At 40.0% G+C, this 21,853-nt stretch overlaps 1 pseudogene; it reads left to right on the top strand.

The window, feature by feature from the left end:
* Positions 1–6,588: 6,588 nt before the first annotated feature.
* Positions 6,589–6,699, top strand: LOC130037061 (uncharacterized; annotated as a pseudogene).
* Positions 6,700–21,853: the final 15,154 nt, after the last annotated feature.

The following is a 21,853-nucleotide window of genomic DNA, read 5'->3' as shown; positions in this document are numbered from 1 at the left end:
CTAGTAGGAGTTATTTTTTCTGTTCTGATTAATTTGAGTGTTGTCCTTACTTACCCTATGGCAGACAGTGGTACCTAATCAAAGAAAGTATTTCAAAGCAGCTTGATAGATTTAGAACTTTAATGTCCCAGAAAGAAAAATATGGTTTTTACCATATTATCTTTTACCATAATCAAGGCATCAGTTTTACAAAATAATTCCTTTGGAAGATGTTATATGAGTTCTGTTTAATGCACTTCCCTGAAACCTTCATTAAGACCATTAAACTAGAGCCTTTTGCTGTTCTCACCTCAGTCCCGTGTACATCTCCAGGAAAAGGTGGATGGTGTTGTCTGCACTTTGACCACCTTGAATATAAGTAGGATTTTTCTCCTGAAGGAAGAGGTGAGGATCATATTGATGATTTCATTCCACATTATTATAAGTTCAACTTGAATGGAAGTTGACACTTATGAGGCTCCTGTAAAGGACAGAATAAAGGGTCTCAGTGAAGTTTAATGGCCAACACACATTAACAACACAGATGACTCAAAGCAGCCTGTGTGCATCTTTATGTATAGTGAGTTTCATATCTAATGATAGTGATTCTCAGTCATGACACACAGGCAAAACAGACCTATAATTAAAAATCTAGTTATCTGAGCAGAGTGGGGTTTCTTAGGTGATTGAACAAGTGTGTAGTAATTTATTACTAAGCACATACGTAGTTAGAATGATGTGTACTTTTTGATCTAAAATTAATTCCAAATATGTCTAAAATGACAGTCTCCTGACCCCACACCTGGCTTTCTTCACCAGGGTCCCTTGGAGGCGGTGTGTTGAGTTTCCCTCACCGCGCCGAGCAGAGCCCCGGCACCTGAAGACCTCTGCAACCAGCCATAGGTATGCTTTATACCACTCTCCCCAAGCTTGAAGGAGCCTCATGCATGAACGAATATGACAGAGGAACCCAGGTGTGCGCAACCGGGGGATGAGATATCCAAGGCTGCTCAGATCAAGACTGGGCCCCCTCCAACCAGATCCCCCATCTCCTAGTAGCTAAGTGTTACAACCATGAACTGCCCCTGGAGCCATGTAATCCCATCAATGGCCAAGATACAGAGACTGGATTTTGTTGATAAGACAACAATTATTGTCCAGTTCTCACTCTGAGAGAACCTGGTAGGCATTTGTGAGTGTCTTGCCCTTGTGTTTACCAGTCATTTACACTTCTTTCAATACATTTTATATATGATCATGGTTTATGCTTATTTTTAATATTGAAGTTTAATAGCTAAATACTGATTTTTTTCACAGCACTAATTTATTAAGAACATTCATCCTTGGCCTATATTAATTGCCAGTATTTGTTAGTTTTGCTTGTTTTTTGATTACTTAAATTGGTTTTGGTCCTTTTCTTTCAGGTTGAAAAATTTTGACACAAATGAGTATATGTTTTTATTTATCTTCTACAGTTTTAAACTGAGAACAACTGTTTGTTTTGTACAAATAAGATACCTGTGCATTTACTATTTCTTCTCATTTTATTTACATTTTCACACATCTCGATTCATCTACAACTTAACCTAGTAAGTGTTGTCATATTGAAAGAAACCACCAATTTTTTCAATCATAGCACTGTAGCACTGTCCTCCCGTGGTTCATCCATTTGCTCGAGCGGGAACCAGTAACATCTTACAACAAATTGTGAGACTTGTTGTCACTAGCTATGGCCTATCGAATACGTCATGGGTAGCTTGCCAGGCTCTTGCTATGTGGACGAGATATTCTGGGTAGCTTGCCGGGCAGAGGAATCGGAATCAGGGTTGGTCTCCCACAAGGCAAATGCCCAACCCGATGTGCTGTATACGTTATCTAAAATATACTAGTAATAACAAATGTTGTTTCTTTAACAGTGCAATATAAACAATTATTTAGTAATTTTCTTGATTTGTTAATGAAATAGCTAAGCTCTTGAGCATCATGGGAGTATTTTTCTAACACAAGAGTCTGACGAAGGTGAAACTGTTATAACCGTCTTGTAGAATTCCATCTCCCTAGCCTGCTTCATTCTACCCCACTCTCTATCCAATCCGATCTTCTTCTGGGATTCTGACCTCCTGATTGGCTAGCCTCTACCTTTCACCTGCCTAATTTATGACATCATTCTCCCACCAAACGAACCACCAACTGGTAGAATCTTGGGGGTCCCATGTAGTTGTTTGTAAACAAATTTGAATCTTCATGGCAAGTGACGAGTGACCAATGACTAATCACCAGTGAGCAGTCGTCTGTACTGAACACTTGTGGTCTTAAGCTGCTTCAGTGTTCAGACGTAATCTCCTACTGTCTCCTCTTCTCGTCTACCTTTCATCGGTATTTCCTCTTCTCTGACCATGTCAGGTAAGGAATAATACTTTTCAAAGTTTTTCATTAGATTTATCATCCCTAAACTTAGCAGTCAAGTAAAAACAGCACGTAGTAATGAAAGAAAATATTCAAGTAGAATTTTATAAGCCTCATTTTAGCTTGACTTTGACATTTGCTGTGTGATTTTAGACACTGGCTTACTTTCTCTCACATACAAAGTGTTTTTCCTCATTGATTACATTATATTTTACACATACTTAGGAGCTCAAATACACAAACAAACATACACACACACACGAACATATATATTTATATATATGTATATATATATATGAGGTTTGATTCTCTGTGTTTCTTTTTCCTTTTAATATTGAATTTTACATGATATTCACTGAAAACAAGTAAATCAGAGACAGTATTTTTACAGAAATAGAAAATATAGATGCTGTGAAAAACTGTTAATATATACTAGCATGTGTTCTCTGTAGTGGTCTCTCCACTTGTATTTATACTTCAGTATTGTGAATATAGTGATATTACAAAGTAATAATCATTGATCTTTGAGATTTCTATTTAAACCAGGTAATAAGAAAATATGGGGCATGGGGAAGGTGCGGAGTGCTGAGCATTAGGGAGGCAAGACCTCTAAGGTAAGCAAGTTTGGAATCACTTTCATCAAACATTGACCAATCGACACCAAGACAATATGAGGGAGAAAAAAATAGGAAAGAAAGAAAGAAGGATAGAAAGAAAGAAAGAAAGAAAGACAGAAAGAAAGAAAGAAAGAAGGAAGGAAAGAAAGAAAGAATAGGGACTTCGATTATCAAGGAAGAGGAAAACGTTTGGACATAAAATTGAAGAGAACCAAAGACTTAACATCAAAAAAGAAAGAATATATATATGAAATATGCTGAGAATAATTCACTGAGAGCAAGTCAAAGAATTTTACTTCAATAAATGTCAGGACTAGAAATATACTATGCCTTCAATAGGGTACCAGTAGGAAAAGCTCTTTATCAGAAAGCCATCCTTCCTGGCTTTTTTCCTTATTATTTCTTAGAACACAGTACTTGGTACTTGACAATTTGGAGTATAAACACGCTTCAGAAATGATGCTCCCCATAAATAGCTAATAGTGCTTATCTAGGGCGGTGGAAGACACAGAATCTTCAATGTTTTTATTACATTCTGGTTTTTAAGTTCATGTATGCGCTGCCTGTTAAAATTAAAAAAATGGTATATTCTAACTTGAATCAGGAGGTTTGATTCATTTGTGTGGTCAGTAGGTTCCAGGTTAAAGCTGCTTGTCATCTTTACAAATATTATTTCATGTGATTTTTTCTTCCTAACATGAGAGTACTTTGATAATAGTCAAGTTTTGTTTTTAGATCCTAAAAGGAAATAGAAAAATCAAGTCTCACATGACTAATTACACATTTTTGTCATATTTGTGAATTCTGAGTTTTCCTACATAAAGATATTTTATGGGATTTTGGTGCTCATTTATTAAACATTGAGAAGAAAGTTTTCCTGTTTGATAAAGATAATTCTAATATAGGCGTTGAAAGTAAATTTGCATTATTTTGTGATCACTTTTTAAATGGTCTTTTCTGTTTCTTGTGTGATCAAGTGAAATCCTCTGTTATGTTTAACACATGTTTTTTGCTGGTTAATATTCAAAGGTACTGATGAGTATAATTTTTTGTAATTTCGAAGTTTCTTTCTGTGTTTTACTCATTTAAAACATTTCATCTCTATGAAATACAATCACGTTTATTCCTATTTTCTTTTTGTTATGTAGTTACTGATAAATCCTTTCTCTTTAATGGACTGGTAAAGTGTCACTCAAAAATTACCTTCTATTCCATTTTTTGGCTAGCAGTTTTTACTAAAATAAAATAGAGTCTTCATATTGTATATGTGGAACAATTTAGTAATAACCTTATTGTACTGTTTTATTTGGTTTTGTTTGGGATGCCACCCACTGTTATTCAAGGCTTACTCTTGGGTCTGTTCTCCATAACATACTGTACTATGCTGCTTGCTACAGAGCCCAGATTTCATTAATATCTACATAATTCTTTTTCAGTTCTGTGATACATATTTTTCATGATGTTTTCTTTACACTTCCTCCTATGTAAATCACATTGAATAGAAAAATTATATTCGTGTATGCATTATTATTCTTAGAGTTATGAGTATCTACATTGTTGATAAACAACTTAAGACACAGAATTTAAATAAAGTTTTCCTTCCAAAAATATTTCTTGGGAAAAACTCAAGTAATGATTTTTGAAATGGATCAAAAATCAGGGTAACCGTCAATGCATCAACAAGATTAAGTTGTATGTGAACCATAAGTAACAGGTACTCACCTGATCTTGGGGAAGTTCCCATAATATCTCCAGCCCAAAGTAACCTGGCGCTGACACCAACTCCAACTCAGGATCAAAAAGGTAAGAATTTTGATCAGATGAAAAGTGGGCTTTCAAAACCTCTGGAGACCTACCAGATCCCAGTAGACCTAGATCATGCAAAGATCTGCAGGTAATGAACACCACTGACACCATCACTCTGAAGCAGGTGCAAGAAAATTCAAGTGGCACTAAGCGGACCTCCCATGCAAAAGGGAAGAACAAAAAGGAGGCTTCTGAACCTCTTGAGGGATAACCCAAGGCCAAAATCCAGCCAAAAGTCTGAGAATGCTTGCTGAGGGGAGCAGGGATTGTTTGTAATGCTGCAGTCAGTGAGAGGTGTCCTGTGACCACAGCCAAAACTAACAGCAAATCTCACAAATCTGCCTCCAGCAGGATCAGCAAGACAAAGAGCCATGGGCAGGAGAAGATAAAAAACACCAGAGAAAACTCTAAGAAAGTTAATGAGTGTAAGCAGCTAGGGAACAAGGTCAAGGCAGAAGAAAAGTCCACCATTGGCAAGATGAAATGCAAGGAAACTCAACCTGAGTTTTGCCAAGAGGCAGTTAAATAACCCCGCCGCTACCTAGACATACACATGCTGGATTCTGTCCAAATGTTTCATGCTCTGGGGAAGAGTGATCCAAAACTTGGAATCTTTTCCTCCCAGGTGCTGAGTAGCGCAAAGAACCCCAAAGATGTCAAGCCATCCTCAGCTGTCAAGCCATGGCTAGGTGCTACACGGGATGGAAAAGGCCTTGAGAAAACTCAGGTCAAAGCACAGAAACCAAGTAGCAGTGCTGATAAACGCTCATCTCCATCCCAGTCTGAGCTGCCACCTCCTGGGAAGGTCAAATTGGTACCTTTGCCGTTTCTTACCATGGAGAATCCACAAGCTGAACCTGTTCCTCGGAGACGAAAATCTGAAGCCACACATCTTCCTGCTGCAGCTAACCCTGCCAAGCCTGGCTCTACCAATGCAGCTCAGCCAAATGCTGCCAATTTTTCCCCGTCAACCACTGCATTTTTGACTGGTCCTTCCAATCCTGCTAAGTCCATTTCAACCAACCTATCTCGACCAGGTTTGCAGAACCCTAGTAGCCGGCCTATTCATCAGCCTGCAGCTTCTAGACCTGATCCCTACAAGACAGCAGCTGGCACTTCTCTACAGCGGGAGGCTCCTCCTGTCTGTGTGAACAAGCGCCAGTCTCCACCCAAACGTCAGAGTCACTTTCTCCTCCAAGACTTCCGTTTCCAACCTAAACCATGGAGAAAGCCCAATGTTCCCGAGCCAGTCATGTCAAAGCCCATCACCAAAGAGCAGAGACCAGAGCGTGAGGCTATGAAAAGGAAGGCTCAGCAGGAGCGTGAGAACGATGCCAAACACACCTCTTTGGGGGAAAGTGCAGTTCTTTATTGAGAGGGAAAAGAGATGGACATCTCTCTCTATTATGGCTACGTAATGGGAGTAGCTGGAATGGTAGGTTCCATTTGAGGTCCCAGATGGTTTTCCTAGGAAAACACTGACATGCCATACACCTTTTATTTATTTTATTATTTTTTTTCAAATTAAAGAGATGCATCGAACTCGGGTCGGCCATGTTGGCTGTGTGCAAGGCAAATGCCCTACCGCTGTGCTATCACTTCAGAGATGCATCATAGTTAATTGATTGTTAATAAATGTTCTGAATTTTGAGATGCTGTCAACTGTGGTTGATTTTGGGAGTGGCTCGGTGTTGAAGGAGGAGCTGGGAAAGAATGGGAAGTTAGATAGAGGAAAAAGGGGGAATAGACAAGACTCTAAGAAATACAAACATGGTCCAGGGCAGGGGAGATACCATGATCATGTAGGTGGTTTTCCCAGGGTGAGGCCCATCCATTGCACTTGGGATGTGCTGACCCCTGCGATTTCCCCAAATGTGGGAAACTCGCCTGCATAAAGCCCTTAAGAGGAGAAATTGCATGGGCCTGATGAAGAGTGGGGTAGGGTCAGAGGAAGAGTAAGCTGACAGTGCATTTGCTCTGCAAGCAAGAAGGACACAGTTCAATTCTTGCAATCTTTTATGGTCCCCAGAGACCCACCAGATGTGAAACTTGACCACAGAGCCAAGAGTAAGACTAGAGCACAGTCAAGTATGCCCATCACTGGTGTCCTCGAAAAAAAATGGGAGAAATGGCACGGTTTGCAGTTTTCGGTTAAAATAATAAATTTGGAATAGGCTGAGGAAGGCAGATGAGTCTAAGATGATGAGAAGAAACGTAAAAATTCTTCCATAGAGGCTGTGTTTACACCTCATGGCCTCCTTTGGAAAGGAAGCAAATTTGAGACACATCACTAAAAGTTTTGGGTGGTCTATCCATAAATGATGGTTGGGGAATGCGAACACATACACTGTGGAATAAACCTACCAGATGAGTGATCAATGCCCTCAGAGTCATTCAAGGATGACTCTTAACAAGGAAAAAGCCAAGAGAACAGTTGACGCATGAATCCTGAAGATCAGCTCCTGGTAGATGCTAAGATAAGACACCATGTCCTCGAGCCCTCTTTTCAGCACCCCTAGCTGCACAATTTCAATTATTCCCAACAATTTTCAGAGTTGCTATCATGGTGACACTTTACTAGTGAGTTTCAACAATGCGGTCCATTGCCTATGTAAGTCTTTGAATTTGTAAACTCCCCAAGTTAGCCAAGCCAGCTTTCAGGAAATTTCTGGTGGCGGGAGCTCAAATTATATTAGCTTGAGGGGCTGGTCTTTGGTCTTCCATGGTCCCTGTTGCCTGTAGCTTTCTCTAAACATCGCTTTTAACTGCCGTTCACACAAGAACCAACTTTATAAATGACGTTGTGGTTCCATTGTGGTAGGTACCATACAAAGACATGCATCCTAGGTCACCACTCCCAAAGCAGTTAGTACGAATTGACCTTGAGCCTGGAAGGTTGTGGTAGAAAGAGATGGTCCTAGGAGAGTTAATGTGGTGATGGATGGTTGGAAAGGAAACCGGGAAGGGTAGCGAAGTGGAAATCTGGTGATCATCATGGGATAATTGGTGGATTTTTTTCAAATACGTTAAAATATTTTTGAAAATGAAATTCAAGACAAACATACGAAAATAAGATAGGTTCCAAAGTACAGTTTACATATAAGACCCAGAAAGCTGAAAGGGCTGGCATTCCTTCTGGAGCTTTTAATCATACCGTTTACTAAATATGTTATTTTCACATCAATTACCTGTGGAGAGGAATAGTGAGAAACAGAATGCCACCAGAAAAGCAAACTGGATGACCACCTTCATTAAAAGCCAGGTGGAAGGTGTTCACATGGATCCCAAGTGCAAATATATGTTAACAGGAACATATATTTAACCAACTCTGCTTGGTACCAGTAATAACTTTGTTGAAAATGGGGGGAAATGAAAGCAGTTTCTGACTGACATGAGACTAACCAGTTAATAGATTTTCTCAGGAAAGGGTAGTTGACTGGCTGGGAACAGAAAAACGTGAAAAGTGTTTTGCTACCTTTAATGTATGGCTGGAGGGAATTGATCCCAGAAATCACTTAAAACTAACAAGCTTCAACTCTCCTGAAGGAATGTTGTATTCTTAATCACTTAATCACTTAACTTCCCGTTAGTCTTCGATTTGCTTGAGCGGGTGCCAGTAACATCTCCATTTGTCCCTGGCGCGTGCTAGTGTAGCCCAATGGCATCTGTTCGCTCCGGGAACATGAAGGGCCTCAAACCGATCGTTAATGATCTTGATGAAGAAGTCAGACCATCTGGAAGTTGGGCGGCCACGCGGTCTTTTGACATCCCGAGGAATCCAGTCGGTAACAGCTCTAGTCCAGCGGTCGTCTTTAAATCTCATTACGTGACCAGCCCATCTGATTTTCGACACCTCGGTAAATGAGACAGCGTCCCTGATTCTTGATCGGCGATGGATGTCAGAACTCCGGATTCTTTCTCTCAATTGAGTGAAACGTGATATTCCAAGCATAACTCTTTCTATTCTTCCTTGGGAGACCTGAATACCATTCTCATCTTGTTTGCGTAGGGCCCAGTTCTCTGAGGCATATGTTAATGCAGGAAGAACAGTGGAATCAAAGAGATGTGCCCAGAGCCGGAGGTTCTTCATCCTCTTAGCTATTTCTTCGACGTTCTTGAAGGCATTCCAAGCTGCTCTCTTCCTCCTGCACAGCTCGGGTGCCAGGTCATTTGTCATGTTGACCTCTCGAACTAGGTGCACATAGCTGATGCTTTCGGAGATGGTCGTTTCGTTGAGAGCGAATGGGGCATCAGGAACAAGGCTGCTTCTCATAAACATTGACTTCATAAGATTCAGCTGCAGTCTTATCTTCCCACACTCACGGTCAAAGTCGGCCAGCATCTATCTTCGTTGTCTACGCACCAACATCTTATTATGATGAAAGAGAAATCGAGAAGTTCTACATGGAGCTAGAGAAGTTCTATAAAGAAGACCACACCTTCTACAAGATCATTGTGCGTGATTTTAATGCCAAGATAGGACCGAGAAGATCATCTGAAGAACTTCACATCAGGATCCATGGCCTAGAATGGAACGAACAGGGTGAGAGACTGTCAGAGTTCATCATGTTGACCAAGACCATTCATGGTAACTCACAGTTCCAGAAGGCAGAATCTAAACGATGGACATGGGAGTCTCCCGGTGGAAGATTCCACAACGAAATAGACCACATCATATTCACTTGACGGTTTTGCCTGACAGATGTCACTGTTGTGCCAAAATTTCGAACGGGATCGGACCACCGTCTCCTTCGTGCAAAATTCTACTTCACAGAGCAGGGAGAAAGGGCTACAAAGTTCAAAAAGAGAACTCTCAGAATGACCACCAACTGTGAACTCTTTGGTACTATTGCGGCAACATGGGAAGATGCCATTGTTGACAACATTGACAAGGAATATGATCGACTGGTTCAGCACCTCCATGTATGGGCGAGGAATTCCAAGAAAGAGATAAGCACAAAAAATCGCCTTTCTTCAAAAACTCTTGAGCTAATTCGCCAGCATGGTTTGGCGCATGCCTCAGGCAACCGCAAGCTAACATCCGAGCTCACAAAGCAGTGCAGAGATGCGATCAAGGAAGACCTGAAAGAGAGAAGAGCAGAAGTACTGGTAGATGTGGCAGAAGCCGGGAAAAGTATTCGTAACACCCGCCTGTCCTTCGCCAACTACAAGACCAAGATGACTGCCCTCTGACGTCCTAAATGGATCCATCACATCCTCCAGAATGGCAATGGAGAAGATTATCCAATTTCTGTTACTATAAATTGTTTATTGAGATATTATAATTGTAATGTTTTCAAGCTAAGATTACATTGATGTGGACATTTATATCTATTTGTCTACTTTTCTAATTGTTTCCTTAATATCAATACTTAAAAACTAACTTACTTATGACTGGATATGTAGCTCAGGACAAAAGAACTTGGCTTGCATGTATGAAATTTTGGTTTCTATTTTTAGCACTATAGAAGCAAAAGCAAAATCATTAACTGTGTTTGGAAATATGCTTCAGTGGTAAAATATTTGCCGCACATTTCTGAGGTTATGAGTTTGATCCTTGAATTTTCTTATACACACACGAAAGCTAACTTACAACAAAGTCTCACACTGGAGACCTAACTGGGCCCGCTCAAGAAAATCGATGAACAACGTGAGGACAGTGACAATGACATTGACTTAATGAACATTAAACTGCTTTAAGCTATATATTGCCTAACTATTATACAGATTTATTTCTCAATAAAATAACTTTAAAAGGCCTATTTTCTAGCATCTTTGCTAGGGAAAGATAGCACCTGATATTTCAATACTCGTAATTTGGGGGACATTTTAATTTATCATTTTATTTTGTGCTCTTTGTCTACCAGTGAACTTGAAAATTGCTCTTGTGTGGTACTACATGGAAAATATTATGCTATGGGAAATGAGTCAGAAACAGAGGGACAGACATAGAAAGATTGCATTCATCTGGGTAATATAAAGTAACAAAATAAGACACTAACACACAAGTACAACTGTCATAAATACCAGGTTGTTCACTCCATGACTTAGAGGCCAGCTTTACTCTCTAGGGGTAAAGGCAGTGCAGATAGAGAATGGAGCACCCAATAAAGGGTGCTGGGAAGATCTGCCCAGGATGGGAGATGCCTGTTGAAATTAGTCTATGGACCGAACAGGATTGCCACCCAATGTCCCTTTTGTAGATCATAGCACCCAAAAGGAGAGATAGAACAAAAGGTAGTGCCCTACCAAAGAGGCAGGGTGGGATGGGGGATGGGGAGTAGGAGGGATACTTGGATTGGTGGGAGTGGAGATTGGCCACTGGTGGTGGGATGGGTACTCGATCACTGTATAACTGAAACCCAAGTGCAACAACTTGTAAGTCTAAACTATACCTCATGGTGTTTCATAATAAAACAAAACAAAACAAAACAAATTTCAAAAAAAAAGAAAATTGCTCTTGTGTTTACTAGTCATTTACACTTCTTTCAATAGACATTATATGATCATGGTTTATGCTTATTTTTTCTATCAAGTTTAATAGCGAAATATTGATTTATTTCACAACACTAATTTTTTAAAACCATTCATCCTTGGCCTATCATAATAATTGCCAGTATTTGTTGGTGTTGCTGGTTTTTTGATCACTTAATTTGCTTTTTGTCCTTTTCTTTCAGATTGTAAAATTTTGGACAAGTGAGCATATGTTTTCCTTTATCTTCTACAGTTTTAAACTGAGAACAATTGTTAGTCTTGTACAATTAAAATACCTTTGCATTTACTATTTCTTCTCATTTGATTTACTTTAACACATCTAGATTCATCTACAATTTATCCTAGTATGTCTTGTAATATTGAAAGAAACCACCATTTTTTTCAATCATAGCACTGTAGCACTGTCCTCCCGCGGTTAATCTATTTGCTGTAGCGGGAACCTGTAACATCTTACACCAAATTGTGAGACTTGTTGTCACTGATTTTGGCCTATCGAATAGGTCATGGGGAGCTTGCCAGGCTTTTGCTATGTGGACGAGATACTTTGGGTAATTTGCCGGGCAGAGGAATCGGAATCAGGGTTGGCCTCCTGCAAGGCAAATGCCCTACCCGCTGTGCTGTGAACGTTATCTAAAATATACTAGTAATACCAAATGTTGTTTCTTTAACAGTGCAATATAAAAGATTATTTAGTAATTTTCTTGATTTGTTAATGAAATAGCTAAGCTCTTGAGTAACATGGGAGTATTTTTCTAACACAGGAGTCTGAGGAAAGTGAAACTGTTATAACTGTCTTGTAGGATTCCATCTCCCTAGCCTGCTTCATTCTACCCCGCTCTCTATCCAATCCGGTCTTCTTCTTGGGATTCTGACCTCCTGATTGGCTAGCCTCTACCTTTCAACTGCCTACTTTATGACATCATTCTCCCACCAAACCAACCACCAACTGATAGAATCTTGGCAGTCCCATGTAGTAGTTTGTAAACAAATTTGAATCAGCATGGCAAGTGACGAGTGACCAATGACCAATCACCAGTGAGCAGTCGTTTGTACTGAACACTTGTGGTCTTAAGCCGCTGCAGTGTTCAGACGTACTCTCGTACCGTCTCCTCTTCTCGTCTACCTTTCATCGGTATTTCCTCTTCTCTGACCATGTCAGGTAAGGAATAATACTTTTCAAAGCTTTTCATTAGATTTATCATCCCTTAACTTAGCAGTCAAGGAAAAACAGCACATAGTAATGAAAGAATATATTCAAGTAGAATTTTATAAGCCTCATTTTAGCTTGACTTTGACATTTTCTGTGTGATTTTAGACATTGGCTTACTTTCTCTCACATACAAAGTGTTTTTCCTCATTGATTACATTATATTTTAGACATACTTAGGAGCTCAAATACACACACATACTTAAATACATATATATATGTATATATATGAGTGTTGATTGTCTGTGTTTCTTTTTCCTTTTAATAGTGAATTTTTCATGATATCCATTGAAAACAAGTAAATCAGATACCGTATTTTTACAGAAACAAAATATAAATGCTGTGGAAAACTGTTAATATATACTAGTATGTGTTCTCTGTAATGGTCTCTCCACTGTATTCATACTTCAGTATTTTAAATATAGTGATATTACAAAGTAATAATCATTGATCTTTGAGATTTGATTTTAGCCAGGTAATAAGAAAATATGGGGCATGTGTAAGGTGTGGAGTGCTGAGGGTAGGGAAGCAAGCCCTCAAAGGTAAGAAAGTTTGGGAACACTTTCATCAAACATTGACCAATCGAAAGCTAGACGTGATGAGGGAGAAATAAATACGAAAGAAAGAACGAAAGAAAGAAAGTAAGAAAGAAGGAAAGCAAGCAAGCAAGCAAGCATAGGGACGTCGATTATCAAGGAAGGGGAAAACGTTTGTTCAGAATGTTGAAGAGAACCACAGATTTAAAATCAAAAAAGAAAGGTACCAGTAGGTAAAGCAGATTATCAGAAATCCATCCTTGCTGGCATTTTTCCTTATTATCTCTTAGAACACAGTACTTGGTTCTTGACAATTTGAGTATAAAGACGCTTCAGAAATGATGCTTCCCATAAATAGCTAATAGTGCTGATCTAGGGCGGTGGAAGACACATAATCTTCAATGTTTTTATTACGTTATGGTTTTAAGTACATGTACACGCTGCCTGTTAAAATTAAAAATTGGTATATTCTAACTTGAATAAGGAGATTTGATTCATTTGTGTGGTAAGTAGGTTCCAGGTTAAAGCGGCTTCTCATCTTTACAAATATTATTTCATGTGATTTTTTTCTTCCTAACATGAAAGTATTTTGATAATAGTGAACTTCTGTTTTAAATCCTAAGAGGAAAAAGAAAAATCAATTCTCACAGATCCAATTACACATTTTTGTCATATTTGTGAATTAAGATTTTTCCTACATTAAAGATATTTTATTGGATTTTGGTGCTCATTTATTAAACATTGAGAAGAACGTTTTCCTGGTTGATAAAGCTAATTCTAATCTAGGGGTTGAAAGTAAATTTGCAATATTTTGTGATCACTTTTTAAATGGTCTTTTCTGTGTCTTGTGTGATCAAGTGAAATCCTATGCTGTGTTAAACACGTGTTGTTTGCTGGTTAATATTCAAAGGTACTGATGAGAATAATTTTTTGTACTTTCGAAATTTCTTTCTGTATTTTACTCATTTAAAACATTTCTTGTCTATGAAATACAATCACGCATAATCCTATTTTCTTTTTGTTATGTAGTTACTGATAAATCCTTTCTCTTTAATGGACTGGTAAAGTGTGCACTCAAAAATCACCTTCTATTCCATTTTTTGGCTAGAAGTTTTTTGTATAATAGAATACTGTCTACATATTGTATATGTGGAAAAATTTATTAATAACCTTATTGCACTGTTTTATTTGGTTTTGTTTGGGATAACAGCCACTGTTTTTCAAGGCCTACTCTTTGGTCTGCTCTCCATAACATACTGTACTATGCTACTTGCCACGGAGTCCAGATTTCATAAATATCTATATTCTTTTTCAGTTATGTGATACATATTTTTCATGATGTTTTCTTTACCCTTCCTCCTATGTAAATCACATGAAATAGAAAAATTATATTCATGTATGCATTATTTTTCTTAGAATTATTAATAACTACATTTTAGACAAACAGTTTAAGACACAGAGTTTAAATAAAGTTTTGCTTCAAAAACATTTCTTTGAAAAAACTCAAGTTGTCATTTTTGAAGTGGATCAAAAATGAGGGTAAACTTCAATGCATCCACAAGAGTAAGTCGTATGTGAACAGTAAGTAACAGGTACTCATGGCACAAGTCAAATGGAAACCTGATGATTACAATGGTAATAGTTGTAAAGACCCCAAATGTCTAAATTAATGTAAGGTATCTTCCTTCTGGTTTCTGGACTTGTAGTGATCATGCAGGGTCCTGGCCAAAAGTCCACATGCTTTAGGATGTGTAACCTGGAAATTCAAAAGGCACTGAGAGAGATAGTACTGGAGGGCATAAGGCACTTGTCTTGTACACAGCCAATCCAGTTGAATCTCTGTCACGGCATACACTCTCCCGAATGTTCTAAGGGGTCACTCCAGAGTGCAGAGCCAGGAAGAACCCAAGATCACTGTCAGTTGTTGGTCCAAACTCTACACCACCCTACGCCCCGCCCAACAAAATTTATTGGAATATAGGAAATCTCTTTGCCATCTCTGGGCCTCAGGATTCGTCTTGTCCACTGAATGTTTTCCTTTCTCTTAGACTTCTTAATTTGAAAAAGCTTCCATTCTAGGAAACAGCATAGGACTCAGTAGGAGGCAATCTACAGGAATTTCTAGGGTAAGGAGAACTGTCTGTAAGCAAGAAATCCAGGTACAGACATGATCACCTGGCTCTTCTACAGTTCTGTGTTCACTTTGGGAGCACGATACGAAATGCACAAAGTGCCAAAAAGTTCCAGGCTTTGAATCACCCCAAATTGTTGGAATTTTGGAAACTCAGTTGACTGTTGGTACTAGAAGCATCTCGATGGCTTAAATTTTAAGTTCAGATTGTTCCTCTCAGTGTTGAAGGAGATTATTAGTCTCACAGATTTTTTTCATCACCCTCTTGTTCCTTACAGAAAATTTTCAAAATCCATCTGTATTGGGAACTGCACATACTCTGCAGCTTTCCCTTCCCATGGTGAACAATGCTGCTTCCCTAACAGGAAGTGTCTGCAACTACTCCAGAGTATCTGCTCCAGCTGGTAGTTCTGCTTGGCTCCTGCCCTCAGCCTCTGGCACCTCTTTCCAACCACTGATGGGTAGTGCCTATCTTTACCAACATTTCAGCACAACAATGCTGTCTGGAGTGTTTCACCAGAGTCATATATCCACCTCAGCTGCTTCCTACCTGAGTGTTTTGGAATGGGATATTGCAGGAAGTGCTGAAGAGAAATCTTCCATGGGAGACTTTTCTGTGACTATTCTTGACCAAGACACCGCTGTCTCTTCCATATCTATGGCAGCTCGCTATGAGAAAATCCTAGATACCAACAACACGGTGTCTGTGTACCCATCACTTTCTGCCAGTCTTGTGGAAAGAACACCATTTCTGGTTCCACATCAGAGTCAAAGCCTGTCACTTCCCTACCAGGAAGGAAGCCAGGTGTATTACTATCATCCAGGCAATCTGGGAACTCTCCTTTCCGGTCTGCTGTTCTATGACTCCATTTCATACACAGGGCTAAATGGCTCTGCCCCCAATCTTACAGCAACTCATCGTGAGAGATGGTTATGGGTCTCAAGGAGGTTCAGCCCGCAAATAACCAAATACCAGACTCCTACTCTGGAATGACTTCTCTCTGTCTGCTCAACCTATCACAGAATTGAGTTATCAAGGTGAGGAAAACGGAGAGAAGAGAAAGAAAATTCAAAAATTGGGGTCAAATAAGAGGAAAACTGATCGTAGAGAGGTGGTATTCATATACACTGAGATTTTTAAATTAAAAAAAATCTCAGTTCATGTTTACTCCCCTCACTCATTTTACAGCATGTTATTTTCACACTCAATATAAGAGCTCCTAATGGAGATTGGAAGTTATGATAGTATAATGGACATCTAAGTTTCTTATAATGAAATGTCAGGAGCAGAGAAAAGAATGCCACATTTTTTCCCTTGTTATTTCATTTTTTTAATTTTTATTAGTTAAACGTCATGAGGGACAGTTGTAGACTTACAAATTATTGTGATTCGATTTCATTTATACAATCATGGAGTACCTATCCCTCCACCAGTGCCCATTCTCCAGCACCACGGTCCCAGTGTTCCTCCTACCACCCATACCCCCCATTCCACTCAGCCTCTGTGGCAGGAAATGCTACATTTTTCACTGTTCTATGTCAGCAGGCCTCAAGAATTACCACACTAAAAGTAAAATACATTTCTTAAACTAGTGTTTTGTTATTCTCTTAAGAAGTTTCAGAACTCTAATTGTAATGGTACCACTTTAACTTTCCCTTCCATAAATGAACAGCAAGGTTCTGAATACACTTGTGGTTCAGAGATTCTGACTCAAATCATGAAACCTAGAATCTGTACCTCAGCACAAATATCACGCTGAATTAGTGCTTCATTCATACTCTTATTCTATGATATTAACGGCCTTTTATTTGTTCATGAAAGTGAATAAATTGACAGTACAATACATTACAAAGCTAAGCTCTATATGGCACTTATTAGTTTGTAAAAGTAAAGTAAAGGCCCTCCCGTTGATCATCAATTTGCTCGAGCGGGCCCAGTAACGTCTCCATTGGAGACTTTGTTTTTACTGTGTCTGGCATATCGAATACTCTCGGCAGCTTGCTGGGCTCTCCGAGAGGCGCAGAGGAATCAAACTTGGGTTGGCCATGTTGGCCGCGTGCAAGGCAAATACCTTACCCGCTGTGCTATCGCTCCAGCTGTATTAGTTTGAAAATCTATAATTACTTAAAAAAAAAAAACTTTTGTTTGGAGGACGTTGAATCTGTGTCATAGACCGAAGTGCTCAGGGATTACTCCTGGATCTGTGCTGGGGATCACTGCTGAAGATGCTTAGGAGATCATAGGTGATGCGAAAGATCAAAGTGAGGTCAGGTGTGCGCAGGGCCATTGCCTTAACAAATGTACTATCACTCTTCCCAAGTCTCTTATTTTTCAAGTTAGTTTACACAGAAATTCTTAAAATACAAAGAAAACTAAAAAACAAGAGCACTACATGACAAACAGTAAGAACTACAACATTTACCTCCAATCTTCAAGCACAGGACTTGTCCATTATCCGTAGAATACCCAGTAACAATCCACTGCCTATTGCTGGTAGGTGCACAGTTGTTGCACCACTAGTTTTGTGGACCGAATATCTCATTTCGCAGACACTGATTTCTTCCTTGGTTCCTTTTTAGTGATGAATTTCCTGGGGATAGAGACTTCCCTGTTATCACAACTTTCAGGTAAGACATTTGGTCTGACACAAATTTCCGAATTGCCCCCATGTTGCAGTAGCAGGATTCAAAGACCTGTGAGTAATCCACCACCAGAGTTTCGGGAAGTTCCCATAATATCTCCAGCCAAAGTAACCTGGCGCTGACCTCAACTCCAACTCAGGAACAAAAAGTTAAGAATTTTGATCAGATTAAAACTGGGCTTTCAAAACCTCTCGAGACCTACCAGATCCCCGTAGACCTAGAACAATGCAAAGATCTGCAGGTAATGAACACCACTGACACCATCACTCTGAAGCAGGTGCAAGAAAATTCAAGTGGCACCAAGGGGGCCTCCGATGCAGAAAGGAAGAACAAAAAGGAGGCTTCTGAAACTCTTGAGGGAGAAGCCAAGGCCAAAATCCAGCCAAAAGTCCTAAAATGCTTGCTAGGGGGAGGGGGGACTGTTCGTAATGCTGCAGTCAGTGATAGGTGTCCTGTGACCACGGCCAAAACTAACAGCAAACCTCAAAAAGCTGCCTCCAGCAGGATCAGCAAGAAAAAGAGGCATGAGCAGCAGAAGACAAAAAACACCCGAGAAAAGTCTAAGAAAGCTAATTAGTGTAAGCAGCCAGGGAACAAGGTCAAGGCAGAAGAAAAGTCCACCATTGGCAAGATGAAATGCAAGAAAAGTCAACCTGAGTTTTTCCAAGAGGCCGTTAAAAAGCCCCGCCGCTACCTAGGCATACACATGCTGGATTCGGTCCAAGTGTTTCATGCTCTGGGGAAGAAGAGTGATCCAAAACCTGGAATCTCTTCCTCCCAGGTCCTGAGTAGCTCAAAGAAGCCTAAAGATGTCAAGCCATCCTCAGCTGTCAAGTCATAGCTAGGTGCTACAGGGGATGGAAAAGGCCTTGAGAAAACTCAGGTCAAAGCACAGAAACCAAGTAGCCGTGCTGAAAAACGCTCATCTCCATCCAAGTCTGAGCTGCCACCTCCTGGGAGGTCAAATTGGTACCTTTGCCGTTTCTTACCATGAAGAGTCCCCAAGCTAGACCTGTTCCTCAGAGACGACAATCTGTGGCCTCACATCGTCCTGCTGCAGCTTACCCTGCCAAGCCCGAATCTATCAATGCAGCTCAGCCAACTACTGCCAATTCTTCCTGGTCAAACACTCCATTTTTGTCGATTCTCCCAAACTTGCTCAGTCCATTTCAACCACCCATTTCGACCAGGTTTGCAGAACCCTACTATCCGGCCTATTCGTCACCTCACAGCTTCTAGACCTGATCCCTACAATAGCAGCTGGCATTTCCCTCCAGCTGGAACCTCCTCCTGTCTTTGTGGACAAGCGGCAGTTGCCAACCAAATGTCAGAGTCAGTTTCTCCTCCAAGACTTCCGTTTCCAACCGATTCCATGGAGAAAGCCCAATGTTCCCGAGCCAGTCATGTCAAAGCCCATTACCAAAGAGCAGAGACCAGAGCGTGAGGCTATGAAAAGGAAGGCTCAGAAGGAGCGTGAGAACGCTGCCAAACACACATCTTTGGGTGAAAGTTCAGAACTTTATTGAGAGGGAAAAAGAGATGGACATCTCTTTCTACTATGGCTACGTAATGGGAGTAGCTGGAACGGTAGGTTCCACTTGAGGTACCAGATGGTTTTCCTAGGCAAACACTGACATGCCATACTCATTTTATTTATTCTAATATATTTTTTCAAATTAAAGAGATGCATCATAGTTAATTGGTTGTTAATAAAAGTTATGAATGTTTAGATGCTGTCAACTGTGGTTGTTTTTGGGAGTGGCTGGGGGTTGAAGGATGGGATGGGAAAGAATGGGAAGTTAGAGATAGGAAAAAGGGTGAATAGACAAGACTCTACGAAATACAAACTTGGTCCAGGGTTATAAAGCCCATCAGATGAGAAATTGCATGGGTATGATGAAGAGTGGGGTAGGGTCAGAGGAACATTATAGCCTACAGGGCATTTGCTCTGCAAACAAGAAGGACTCAGTTCATTTCTTGCAGTCTTTTATGGTCCCCAGAGAACCACCAGATCTGAAACTTGAGCACAGATCCAGAGATAAGATCATAGCACAATCAAGTATTCCCCATACCTGGTGTCCTCCACAAAAAAATTGGGAGAAATGGCACGATCTGCAGTGTTTTGTTAAAAGAATAATTTTGGAATAGGCTGAGGAAGGCAGATGAGTCTAAGATGACCAGAAGAAAAGTAAAAATTCTTCCATGGAGGCTGTGTTTACGCCTCCTGGCCACTTTTGGAAAATAACCAAATTTGAGACACATCACTAAAAGGTTTTGGTGGTCTATCCATAAATGATGGCTGGGGGATTCGAACTCATACACTGGGGAATAAACCTACCTGATGAGTGATCAATGCCCTCAGAGTCATTCAAGGATGACTCTTAACAGGGACAAAACCAAGAGAACAATTGAAGCATGAAGCCTGAAGATCAGCTCCTGGGAGATGCAAAGATAAGTACCAATGTCCTCGGCGCCTCTCTTCAGCACCCGTAGCTGCAACATTTCACTTATTCCCAGCAATATTCAGAGTTGCTGTTACGGTGACACTTCACTAGCGTGTTTTCAAAATGCGGTCCATTGCCTCTGTTAGTCTTTGGATTTGTAAACTCCCCAAGGTAGCCAAGCCAGTTATCAGGAAATTTCTGGTGCGGGAGCTCAAATTATATTAGCTTGAGGGACTGGTCCTTGGTCTTCCATCGTGCCTGGTTCCTGTAACCTGCTCTAAACATCGCTGTTAACTGCAGCTCACACAAGAACCAACGTTATAAATGGCTTTGGGGCTGCGTTGCCAGAGGTACTGGACTAAGACATGCGCACTAGGTCACCACTTCCAAAGCAGTAGGTACCGGTTCTCCTTCAGCCGGGAAGGTGTTGGTGGAAAGAGATGGCCCTAGGAGTCTCAATCGGGTGATGGATGAATGGAAAGGAAACCGGGACGGGTAGAGAACTGGACAGCTGGTGATGATCATGGGATAGTTGGTGGATGTTTTTCAAATACGTTAAATATTATTTGTAAATAATATTCAAAACAAAAATACGAAAATAAGATAGGTTCCAAAGAACAGGTTACATATAAGACCGAGAGAGCTGAAAGGGCTCACATTCATTCTGGAGCTTTCAAACATACCATTTACTAAATATGTTACTTTCACATCACTTAGCTGTGGAGAGGAATAGTGAGAAACAGAATGCCACCAGAAAAGCAAACTGGATGACCACCTTCAAAAAAAGCCAGGTGGAAGGTGTTCACATGGATCCCAAGTGCAAATATATGTTAACAGGAACATATTTTTAACTAACTCTGTTTGGTACCAGTAAACACTTTGTTGAAAATGGGGGGAAATGAACGCAGTTTCTGACTGACCTGAGAAGAACCAGTTAATAGATATTCCCAGGAAAGGGTAGTTGACTGGCTGGGAACAAAAAAACGTGAAAAGTGTTTTGCTACCTTTAATGTATGGCTAGAGGAAAATGATCCCAGTCAACTCTCAAAACTAACAAGCTTCAACTCCCTTGAAAGAAAGTTGTATTAACTGAGGAAAAATTGCTGGGAGAAAAGTCTGAAATGATGAGAAAAGAGACAATAAGGGTAAAAGGAAGGGCTTGAAATTTGGCGAAAACAAAGCTTGAAACAAGAAGATCTAGTGGGAACATGATCTACTGGGAATGGGATCTGAGGAGGAAAATAGCAATATCAGGGATGTGAACAAGGAAAACCAAGTTAATGAAGACTTAGTTAGCTGACTACTCTATGGGCAACATGGTTCCAAGAATACCAGAATTTACCAAGGAATTTACTTTAATTTTCTTTTTTTATATGGAAAATTACAACATGTATTTTTGCCTTCTTAAAACACAATTTGGAGTGTTCATTTCTTTCTCAATATTCTGTTCATTTGTGTAAGCATCTTAAACAACTGTTGGATAACAGAATTATATGATCAGACTTATTTTTTACTTTAATGTTTAGTTGAGATTACTGAAAACTCGGTCTAAATTGAAGTTTGTCTTGATTGGTACAAGTAGAGAAGGG

The sequence above is a fragment of the Sorex fumeus genome, unplaced genomic scaffold (assembly GCF_029834395.1).
Source record: "Sorex fumeus unplaced genomic scaffold, SorFum_2.1 ptg000070l, whole genome shotgun sequence".
NCBI lineage: Eukaryota > Metazoa > Chordata > Mammalia > Eulipotyphla > Soricidae > Sorex > Sorex fumeus.
This window is presented reverse-complemented; position numbering and strand designations above follow the sequence as displayed.